Source organism: Daktulosphaira vitifoliae, unplaced genomic scaffold (genome assembly GCF_025091365.1).
Source record: "Daktulosphaira vitifoliae isolate Bord-2020 unplaced genomic scaffold, ASM2509136v1 Scaffold_3, whole genome shotgun sequence".
Classification (NCBI taxonomy): domain Eukaryota; kingdom Metazoa; phylum Arthropoda; class Insecta; order Hemiptera; family Phylloxeridae; genus Daktulosphaira; species Daktulosphaira vitifoliae.
The window spans coordinates 41354691-41366866 of NW_026099574.1; the positions used below are offsets into that span (position 1 = coordinate 41354691).

The window sequence follows — 12176 nt, forward strand, 5'->3', positions numbered from 1 at the left end:
TTCAAAATATCTAAAGTACGCATTTTTATCAACAGAGCGCGTTTAATAATTATGTAAATGTTACAATTGGCTCTATATATAAGCTTATTAGATCTTTAGTTTCACTGGTATTAGACGAAAATATGAATATGAATTAAAGTACAGACTAAATAATAAATATAAATATATTATATTGATGTGTTTATTGTTTATTTAAAGAATTAAAAAGAAAATGGCTCTAATGATACTACCTATTCATTTCTGTAAGTTATAAACACAATGGTAATTTTATTATACTATGTTAATTAGTTACTTACATAAAAATAGAGTGGTCAGTTTTTCATCCTTCTAATTTCTGAACTCAATAAACTACAGAGGGTGGTGACCCTTTTTTACATGTTAAAGAATCAAAGATGGTTCATGACTAATTCAATAATGGACGAGTATTATGGCAGCGTGCACAAGATATCAAACACCACCAATAAAAAAATCACGAGAAAAATCTCGTTAAATCCCCGAGAATTGGAAGGCGAAATGCACTACTTTACAAAAAAATTGTTTTAAAAATATGGTCTAAACTGTTCTACATGGAATTTTTAACAGCGATTAAAATATACTTTTTATAAAAAAAAATTTTGCGTTGATTTCAAATCTGTAATTTCCATCACCTCTAATTTCTGAGATTATTAATAATTAATAAAAAACGACTATCTACATATAAAAACAATTTTATCGTAATAAATCATTTGTGTAAAATAATATTAAATTTCAGTGAATTTTCGATCATTACAAACAGCTAAAAACTTAGGGTACTTTCAATAATGATAGGGAATGATCCTTCTGAGAAAAATGATTACACGTTAAAGGTAAACATTTTTTGTGTTTAGGGGGGGATAATAAAATTTTTTTTATATATGATCCACTAAAAACAAAACTCTAACTATTTTACTGTTTTGTGTTAAACACTGCTATTTATAATGAAACTCAAAACCATAAGAAAAAATAATAACAAATAAAAGCAACAGGAGCGGATTCAGGCACCTTCCCATTAACTATATATAAGTAATATACAGAGTGTTCAAAAAATAAGAAAATAGGTCAATTGGTAAAAATAATGATAACCATAGAAATCCATATCCTTACTAACAACTTTACACATACACACACATATATATATATTATATATCCACCGTATTTATCATTATTTTGAATCTTTTAGAACGAGCGAGACGTCTGAATAGTGGCTTGAAAATTACACATAAAAATTAAATGGCTATTATTATCGTGTTTATAGGGTTAGATAAAAATATTTTAATACAAAAGAGTATAATGTTTTATCTTATTAAGTTAGAGGCATAGAGCAAATATAGCGAGTTCAAACATTTTTGTGTAAATAATAAATGACTATTAGCACTACCGATTAAACTCAGAAATCAATGAAGTATTTTATCATATGTCGTACATTGGTAGTGCCCCAACGTAGACACAAAAGTTTTACACAAATTAATTAATGTTTATATATATATATATATATTGACGACGAGTTCGTCGTTCGAGCTCTTCTCAAGTCCTCCCGTTGGATAAACTGATCAGCCCCAATCCCTCAAATTAGTGAACTACTAAAGGGGTAGAGTTTAGACCCGTCAGCACAGTCTAGCTTAAAAATAGCAGACTGAAGGGTGGCTCCTTGTCAGCCACCAGCACAACTACCTTTTTACTATACCCACTAAAGGACGGCTAAGCCCAAAAACTAGCCAGCACATACACGAATTATTAAGATTGACTATAGGACCAGTAGTCCAACCTCGACTCTTGCCGCACACACACAAATTCTAATATCACGACGATATAAAGTATTTACTCTCAAGTACAGATTTTTAAATAATTATTTTATTTATTTATAGTAAAAACACAAAGTCAAATATAATATAAAAATTTAACAAAAAATTAATTAAATCTTACAAAAATACAAAGTTACTCGCACACCAACGACCTAACCCGTAGCTCGACGATTCTTCGTCAAAACGTCCAGTCTCGTCTAGCCCAGTCCCCTATACTTTTCATGTTTTCCTTTTATATTCTTTATTCCACCATTATTAATTTGCTTACCCTGCATTTCCTTTTTATATGGAATTATTATATTGCTTAAGAGTTCAAAAATTGCTTACTACTATTGTAAAGCTTATATTATACTAAAATCGATGTTATTCAATACTTTTTCAGCTAATTACTACACAAATAACTAAAATGTTTTTGAGCTATATCACTTTACGCTTTAGCACNGATATATAGTAAAATTATTAAAAAATGTTTTTGAGCTATATCACTTTACGCTTTAGCACCAACACTTAAACATCATTTAATAAATTATAATAAAATATATAGAAATGTACCTTTTAGTGTTACAGTATTAAAATGCTTGATCGAGTACATGGCTATGCATTATAAAATATTTATTTTACTTATGAAACAGCCATTTTAAATATTAGAAATTAAATAAAAACATGATATTTATTGTAACTATTTGATATAGTGTAGTAAATTAGAATGATAATTATAAGAATGATATGAAGGCTTTATTTTTGTTATTTTTTAAGTTTTTAAAATAATTATTTTCTGGGATATTAGGTATTTTAGATAATTATATAGATTTCGATTTTGTTTAAGGGAAACTTGTGCCAATATTTTTATTTATTTGGTATTAGTTATTTTAAAATTACTTAGGTTACGTGTAAATTTGTCACTCGTAGATTTAAATGTGCCCTTTGTTGGTTGATATGTAAAAAAGTCTTATTGATTTGGCAGCAAAAAGGCTACAAATAATTACACAAATAAGCCTGATGACAATCGTGTTTAATATAAAACCCTGTTAACTGTTAACCGATGAAAATCATTAAACTTAATATTTTTCATTTATTTAAAATTTGAAATATTGAAATATAATTCTCATTCAAATCAATACAATCCTCTATTTACTTTAAATGTTTGATAAATCTAAATTATTAAATCGTACAATTAAGAGATTTTCACTTAAAAATCAACAATTTCTCAAGAGATGATAATTCAATGTAAAAAATGTTGAAACATATATAATAAAATGCATAATTTTAAATATTAAAATACAGAAGTAAATTATATAAATAAATACCAATAAATAAAACAATTTAAAACAAGATAAAGAAATATCCAATTAGTGAGGATAGAGGCTAAAGAGATAATGATGATTTAAATACAAAAAATTGTCTAAATTTTATGTTACTGGAATATCTTAAAATGTTCCTTATTACTGTTTATTTTTAAAACATTTTATTAATAGCTACATTAACTTACTATAGTACTTTATTAAAATAACTAATTATATATTATGATTAATTAATCATAATACAAAATGGGGCACATTTAGTAAATAAATTTACCACATGTATTTTGTTGAAAACTACAATTAATGTAATTCCTAATCATTTTTTAAATGGACGCAGCGTTTTAATAAAATGTGTGTTCATCATTAAAAATAGTAATATAAGCTATTATTAAAATTAATTAAAATAGCTATTTATTAATTCACTTTTTAAATTATATTAAATGTACTTACATTTTATGGAACTTTTTAGTTAAAAGTAAATGTCGGAGTGATCAATGAAAAACGACAGTCTTGACAGTTCTCTTGTCACTGTCAAAATGGCAAATAACTCGAAAAATGATTTACAATAAGTGTAAACTAAATGTTGATTATTTGCGAAAATGTCACAGTAAAAATTAAACATCAAATAAAATTCATGCAAACTACAACTGTTGTTCAGTCGTAACTGATGTGTCTGTTTATTCCACCAACAACTCGTTTGTTAAGTTCGCGCTAAAACATCAATAAAAACATCTTAAGTCTTTATTATTTTTAAGTTTTTTTATTAATTTATGAATTAAGGAATAATTTGTCTAATAACAGTACAACTGAATAGAATCATTTGAACGGTTATAACCGTCATAACGATTTTTTCATTATGATATTATTAAGTGTATTTAATAAACATATACAATAAAGTGAATAGTATTTGAACTGAGAGCCAAATTAATACTTGCAACCCTGAACTCAAATAGAACTGTACGATTATTTTGAACATTTTTTTTTTCTAAAAGGGGGTTAAATGGGGTAGTTACCTTCTATAGGACTACACAGTTTGACTTAAAAAATTGACAAGTTAATAAAAATATAACAACACATAAAAACGTTGATTTTTACACCAAAATAACATTTTTTGTACAATTTCGGCGGCTTTTTGAGTAAGTAATAAAAGAAGTGTATCTTAAATACAAATTATTATTCAGAATACATTATTGGTATAAAACCTACATTTTATTAAATACAGAATTTTATATACATATAAAACCAGTATTTTTAATATACAAAAGGTTCAGATATTATGGAACACCTTGTATATAGATGTGCTACTAGTAAAAGGACAGTATTTTTTAAATATAGGTGTACCTTAAATATTGTCGGCCTGCAACAACAACGTGGTTACCACTTGCATAACGACTAGCTATGATAGTAAAGGTCGCCATTGGACCATTGGACCATTGGTGGAATCTAATTTAATTTAATACGTTGTTATATGTATAAATGATTATAACACCTCGTGGTTTATTAACCACAACTATGATAATTGAAGTTGTAAATGGTTGATATGTAAAACATATCGTAGCTCGTGTCTAGATTAAGGAATAGGGATAAAATACACGCGAGTACTTAAGTTACTCGCACAATAAAATAAATATTACGGTTAAAATTCATAAGAAAATTTAATTTAATTGTTAAAAAAACGAAAATTAAATTAAATCCGGACAAAAATACGAATATATCAAAAACCATGTCTACAAAGAAAGGTTATCAACAAAAATAAAATAAAATGTTTAAACAAAATCAAGTAATATAATAAACATCACGGACGGTATTGGAACACATCTGTTTTGTACGAGGCAGCTAGACCGTAAGACGGCTAATTGTGCACCGCACTAGAATGCCATTTTACCTTAAGTCTGTTTAAAAAACGTTATTACTGATGCGGGAGTGGGTCACCTAGGAGATGACGGCTAACTATACATCCAATAAGTATACCAGAGTAGACAATAATTAAATAACAAATAATCACATATATTAGAAATTCCTTAGAGGGTATCTTAAGGGCCGGCCCCCCTAATTTTAAATTCAATTATTTTTACGAATTATCAAAAACGTGCTAGGCCTTACATACATTGAAATTATTATTAATTTGTGATTACTATTGAGTAATACAGTTAATATTATGGCTGTATTTTCATTTTTATATTCATGGAAAACGTTATTTGAAAAAGATAACGTTCTAGACGTTGGAATAGCAATTACTCCAAACGTGGTTGTAGGTAAATTTTTTTTAACTCTGGTCCAACAAATGATAACAAACTATGAAGTATCTGCATTGATTAGAATCTAGTTGATTACAAAATTCGATAGAGTATACTCTATGAAAATTTTTTTGATAAATCTTAACTTTAATTTGTTTCTTTTAGCTTCGATGAGAAGCTGAGAAGGTATTGGTTTTACTAAGATGTGTTTTTTTTTTTTTTTCTGTTACCACTTTTTCTAAGCTCTTATTGAACCAATTTCTTTCAATAATATGTCAAAAGATCACAAATTGTATCTAGTCGAAGACATTACCCTCAAAAATTGAAAAATTTTCCCTCGTTCCCCGTAAATGGGGTAAACCCCCAAAAAAAAAAAAAAAACACATCTTAGTAAAACCAATACTTTTTTTTTTATAATTTTTTTTTTGTAAATCTGACTCTTAATCTGCCCACAGGGGGGATTTAAAATGACAACTTTTTCACAAAAAATTAACTATTTCAACTTAACTTTTTAAAATGTTCCGGAAAGTCTGACACTTTTATCTATATCTTAAATTAAAGCTAATGTAATATACTATTTTATTTAAAAAAATGTCGGACTTTATTTTGTCTTTACGGTGAAAATGGCTATCGAATGCTATTTTTGTGTAAAAATTCTCGATTTTGTATTTTACATTTTTAACCTTATAATGATATAAATTTTTGAAAAATGTATGGATCAGCACAATTTTTTTTATGAGAAATAATATTTTTTAATAATCCCTTTTTCATTCTTTATCTTAATCAGGATATTAATAAGGAAATAGCAGATCATGTAACTTTTGGATTAATCCACCAATTTTTTAAAAATAAACACAAATTTTGAACTTGTAAGATTCATAGAATAGGATACTGTCTAAGGAGGAGTGGAGGGAGCCCCCCACAAGCTTTTCATGGGAAACAAATTATGGAAAATGATACAAGGGCCCAAAAATTGTTGGCCCCTCCAATAAACATTTTCTGGCTACGTTCCTGATGAGATCTTGTGGTAATGGTGTCGAACATCTGAGTATGACGAGTCAGAGTGTAAATCCAGGCGCGTAATGGCAGATGAGAACAGACAACGGCAATGATAATGTTTAGTGATGGTCAGGGCCCAATCACTAGTGGCGTGCAAGGGCATGTAAACTTTGAGCACAAAGGTGCAATAAACAAGTAATAAAAAACTATGGCGTATAATGGCCGGACAATTTTACCATTCAAGCGAAGGCGCTTGCAATAGAAAAAAGTGACACAAAAAACAATTGACTGACTGACTTACGACAATAAACTGTACACGGATGAAAATCTACACGGAGGTCATCGATTTGCCGTGATGTGTGGGCAAGGGGGCGAGTAAAGCAAGATGCTGGTGATCAGCTGTCCCACGAAATAATATAATCAACGATCTTTGTAACAACTGGTCAACTAGATCCTTCTAAAGGCGTTCTGTACCATACAACATCTGTTGATGTTAATTGGAAATGAATGAAAAACACTAGGAGCGGTCTGGACACTCGCTTCTTAGCGTTGGCTAGAGGAAAAAGGAAACACACTTGCTTTCAGCACATAAATAAAATTCAGTTAATTTATAAGATTATTTTATTATCACGGGCGGCTTCATTTGCCGAACGAGAGATCAGTTCTGTAATGGAGTCGCCATACCTTTCTCTGGCGACGGACTAACCACCCGTCCCTGAGTATCAATGGTTAAGAAACCTCCTCCTTTGGGGAGGTCGCTACAGATCTTAATGGACTTATAAAGCGTTAAAAAAAAAAAAAAAAGTTAATTTATAATAAAATAAAATAATTAATAAAATATAGCTCATTACATAAATATAATATATAAAAGAAAACGATACCCGGTCTCCGAAGAGACTCATCCGATGGTCTGGATGCTTCGCCGAAAAGACTTGGCCCTTCGCCATTGGCGGCTCTACTCCATCATTGAAAAAATTAGTACAAGAAAACAACAAGTGATCCTTCTAACACGGTCAATGACAGAAGAAGGATGGAGAAGGGCCAACACTGATCGAACGGCAATTTCAAATTGATAACGGCCAGTCTTTTTGGAAAGGATAAATACCGATAAACAATTCGATTTTAATTATATTTATTCTCTTTTGTTGCCTTATTTAGCGGTCAACTTTAATAATAATGAGTGGTTGACACCGCTGTGTCAGAAAAAGGTTCATGCGCCATAAAATAAATAAGTAGAAATAACAAAAAAATTATAAACGGTCCACTTTCGAATTTGTGACGTTACCACATACATCATACATTTTTATTACACAATGTATTTTAAGTACAAACCGTACATTTTGTTTTATTCCAAGTGTTTCATAAATTAAATCATGTATTTTAAATACATTGACTGTTTAAAAAGTAAGAGCAATAGGTTTCTATTGTTTTTATTGTAAATAGAATTTACCTAAAGGGCGTTGGAAAAATAGTAGTAGTATATTTTTATTCCATTCTGATTTTATCGATCGATTTATTAGTTTATATAGTAGTAGTATCAAGCCATAATAACATCAATATGTATATAATAAAATACATTCTGTTGAAAATTATATCTTACAATAAGATATAATTTTAAGGGTAATAAATTCTAAGGGTATCTCAGTTATTTAGGAATCTATTAGTGTTTTTTTTATTAAATGGTAAAATGTATAAATAAAACTTTTATAGGTTAATAACAAGTATTGTATTATTACATTTTAAATTGTTATAATTTTTAGTTATAGGTGAGTGGTGTGATCACGTAGGAAAATTCATATCTTTGCATTATGGTAAAAATATAGTGCCGTTAAACACTATTCTGTTCTAAATCTCCAAAGGCCATAATCTCTAAAAGTAATAATACAAAACTGGTTATTGACTTACTAAATTTTATTTAGATCATTCTTCAATTAATAGTAAAAAAAAAAATAATAGGTTCCTATTAATATTTAGAAAATTATCCCTAAAACTACTGTTAATAATAATTAATGTCTCATATGTGAATATCTGAACTACCACTTAAGTATTCTTACAGAGTTATAAATTTTATACTCATTATAAATATTTATGACACTATAAAAAGTAAAAATGTATCCTATAAAAGGTATTATTAACTTCTTTTAAAGGCAGTTTTTATGCATATTATATTTGAACTTCTTAGTTGCATAAATTACAATGAACTTACATATTAGGCGTATCATTATGTTGAATGCATTTTTAATTTATTGTTATAAAAACATAACCAGTAATCTTGAGTTTTTATGACAGATACTTATTTTTCTGTGCACTTATGTTTTACATTTAATTTGTTATATTCATATACTTAAATATTATTTTATAAAAAAATGTTCATAGTGTTTAAAATTTCAATTTCAAAGTTTATAAATTTACTGAGTGTGCAATTTTTTGCAATATCTCACTATAATTATCATACAATATTTGAACAGGATTTGATTTACAATCATCACTTAGAAATTACACATAACATTATTATAATATATTATTTTATATAAACAATAATAATAATATTAAATATCCAAACGAACAACATAACGATTCCGCGTAACAAATTATTTGAGTTTTATGTATTATAAAGGGTTTTGCAATAAATAAAAAAAAACATTTTCATCACAAATATTTTAGCCTTCGCCCTTTCTAATCCTTATTTCTCTCACTCGTACATTTCATTCTTTTGACGTGGTTATTTATCACATATAACACTTTCTTCAATGCGTTTTCTGTCATCAATTTTTATCTACTACCTACTATCACTTAAATGTGTTAAACATTCGATTTATACATAATATATAAGGTTAAAGGGCGAAGTTTACATGGTAATTGGTCAGAGTTACAACAAAAGTGAACGAAGAATATAACATATTAATATACAAAAATGCATAACACTTGTATATGTATATAATTATTTAGTGCCAATGATTAGGTGGATTCAAGTCATACGTTTTAGAGTGAAAAGCTCATACCGCTGAATAAGCTTCATTTTTAATTAGAACAAAATGAGCTTTGTAGGCTCGTTCAAAATTTCGAGATGAAAAAATTCATGTCGATGATACCAAATATAAAGATTATTAGTCATAACATGGTAATAAAATTATAATACATATTTTATAAAATCTTTAAACATTTATACAACCAAGGTAAACTTATAAATACTAATAAAAATCATATCGTTAGCGTTCGTCTTCTTAATTAATTGGAGGACGAAAGCGTTTTAAATGTTATATACAATTAAACATAAAATAGGTAACGTGGAATTTGATGCCGAGCAAATAGTGGCGGTTATTAAGAATATTTTGCTTGAAAACGCAATACTGAAAATGAGTGGAAGTAGAATGTGGAAATGATACCTAAGTAGAGGCATTTAGTTTGATTTTTTAAAATAATTTTTAATAACATTAAAAATCGTGGCCAATGGTAATTTATACTTCATATTAAGTTTTAATACTTATATATATACATATATATATATATATGATATATAGATATATTAAATGAATGGTTATAAATGAATAAGCGGAAGTTGGCAACTATAGTGAACAGCATACTAAACGATTAGATTGTTTTTTGTTTTTGTCGGGCTATGACAAGGTGCCCTAATTTTTTTTGTTTTTGTTTTCGTTTTTTTTTTTATTTTTTTTTTTTTTAAATATTATGATATTATTATACTCTGTTCGAATGAGAAGCACGTCTCTGAATATTGGCTGAGTGAACAAAGGAGGGATTAAGTAATATTTTTATTCATATATTTTTGATTCCAACAGGAAAATAAGATTATTATTCATATTAAACCGAACATACATACTAACGTCATATAAAATATGAATAAAATGTTTTTATATTTATATCAATTTGTGAGTGTGTATAATGGTATTGAAAAATATATAAGCTAAATGTCATTAAAAAAAGTGTAATATTACAAGTAACTAACGATGCATATTTTCAAATCAATTAAATGATTCAAATAGATATTAGCTATTATCACAAATATGTATTAGTGTTAATTAGTGAAATTAAGTGTTGGTTGTCTAGAACATCAAAATTATTATGTTTAAACATTTATTAATGTACGCGAGTGCACCCACTAATTAATATAATTTATAAAATTGTTACTCTTCAATACCAATAAACATTACAATGGTCACTACTGTTAAGTCATTTTGGTAATTTATACGCATGTAATTTTGATTAAAATAATCATTATTTTTAGAGATCATATAGTGCTAATCGTATAATACACAAATTGTTTAAATCTAAAACGAATGGTCTAGAAGAATTATTTGGTCATAAATTTTCATCGTTAATCATTTCTGCTATTCATAATTTATATTAACTTTCAAGTAAAATAAAAAATAAATATATTCTCTTAATATAATATACAACAATAAACTACACTCTTATGAGTAACGTTCCGCTTTCTCTGACGACAGGGTAAACAAATGATACACAAGGGCTTACAGATTGTGTTCTGCGTTATGTTAGTGGCATTATGGACGGAGAAAAAGAAAACAAAATGTATTTAGGGTATCGTTTATGCAAATAGGAAATTTACAAATGCGGTAGTGGTAATTTGTCTCTGGTGGTGTCCACGTGTAGAAACACTACACAACCCAGACAATCGAAGCAGATCACAGAGTTAAGGACGGTAAAATTATTCTGGGGTAGAAAAGTACAATATGTTTATGTAGCATAATATTATTATAATTCGGCGTCGTGGATTGTATGCATCAACGTTGACCGATCACCAACAGCGGTCGAGTTTGCGAATTCGACTGTCGTCGGCTGTACGAGCGGTCATCATCATATCTCATCTCGTAGTCTAAAGGCAAAGCTGAAACAACAAATAAACTAACAGATTAATAGAACATATTGGAATTATTTAGTCTTAGTTAATGTCTTGTTGTATATATTCAAATTTAGCTTTTAACGTATTTAGTTTGTAGTACTTTATTGCTGTATCAAAATAATTATAACCTTACTTAATGTTTTTGCTTCCTTTTGTAAAATTGCCTGTTTAGGCGTTAGAAAAATAAAAATAAAAAAAAAATTTAGAAAAAAAAATGTGCAGCATATTGAGAGACTTTGTTATTTCATAGTGTACTTTTATTTTTGGTTATTCATTTTCATTATTGTTCATACTTTGACTGTTAATTAATAAAAACAGTAAAAAAAACTTCAACGAAATATTTAGAAATTTGAATAAAATGAAAAATAAAACCAAATAAATAACACAATGAATAAATGGAACTTTTTTTCTTTGAGTTGGAGTAAAAAAAACTTTTTTAAAATTGAATAAAAATAAAGTACGAAATATACAACGTTCGAACGGATTATGGAGATTATTAGTAGTAGTATTTTTTTTTATATAATTTGTTTTCAAATATCAAAGAATACATTTAAATTGCAGTTGTTTTGTTTACAAGCAAGTTGTTTACTTTATTTTTATAGATATTTATTAAGTCCTTTGCAGAAAGTTCTACACCGAGACAAATAGTAAATATTTATCGCATAAATTTAAAACGGTCCATATACATTTATTCAATCAATTACTTTAAGTTTAAAATAAAACAAGGCCATTTAATCAAATGAAAAACACCATATATAGTTAATTAACTTATTGCGGCAAACGGTTTTCAGGGAATATTTTCAAAAGGTAAATGTAAGACCTTAAAAAGACAGTTTAACATTAAAAATTTAAACCCTTCAGCACAAAAACACAGGTCTATAAAGTAACATAATTAATAGTTATTAAAAACAGTTTATCGGTCATAATTTATCAATTA

At 27.6% G+C, this 12176-nt stretch overlaps 1 protein-coding gene across 12 annotated transcripts in view; it reads right to left on the bottom strand.

Annotated features, from left to right (window-relative positions):
• Positions 1–10734: 10734 nt before the first annotated feature.
• LOC126902806 (uncharacterized) overlaps positions 10735–12176 on the bottom strand; it is a 171698-nt gene continuing 170256 nt past the window's right edge. For all 12 annotated transcript variants that reach the window (XM_050680419.1, XM_050680426.1, XM_050680421.1 and 9 more), the window contains one exon: positions 10735–11224. The gene's annotated coding sequence lies outside the window, so the exon portion shown is untranslated. The remainder of the gene's footprint in view (positions 11225–12176) is intronic.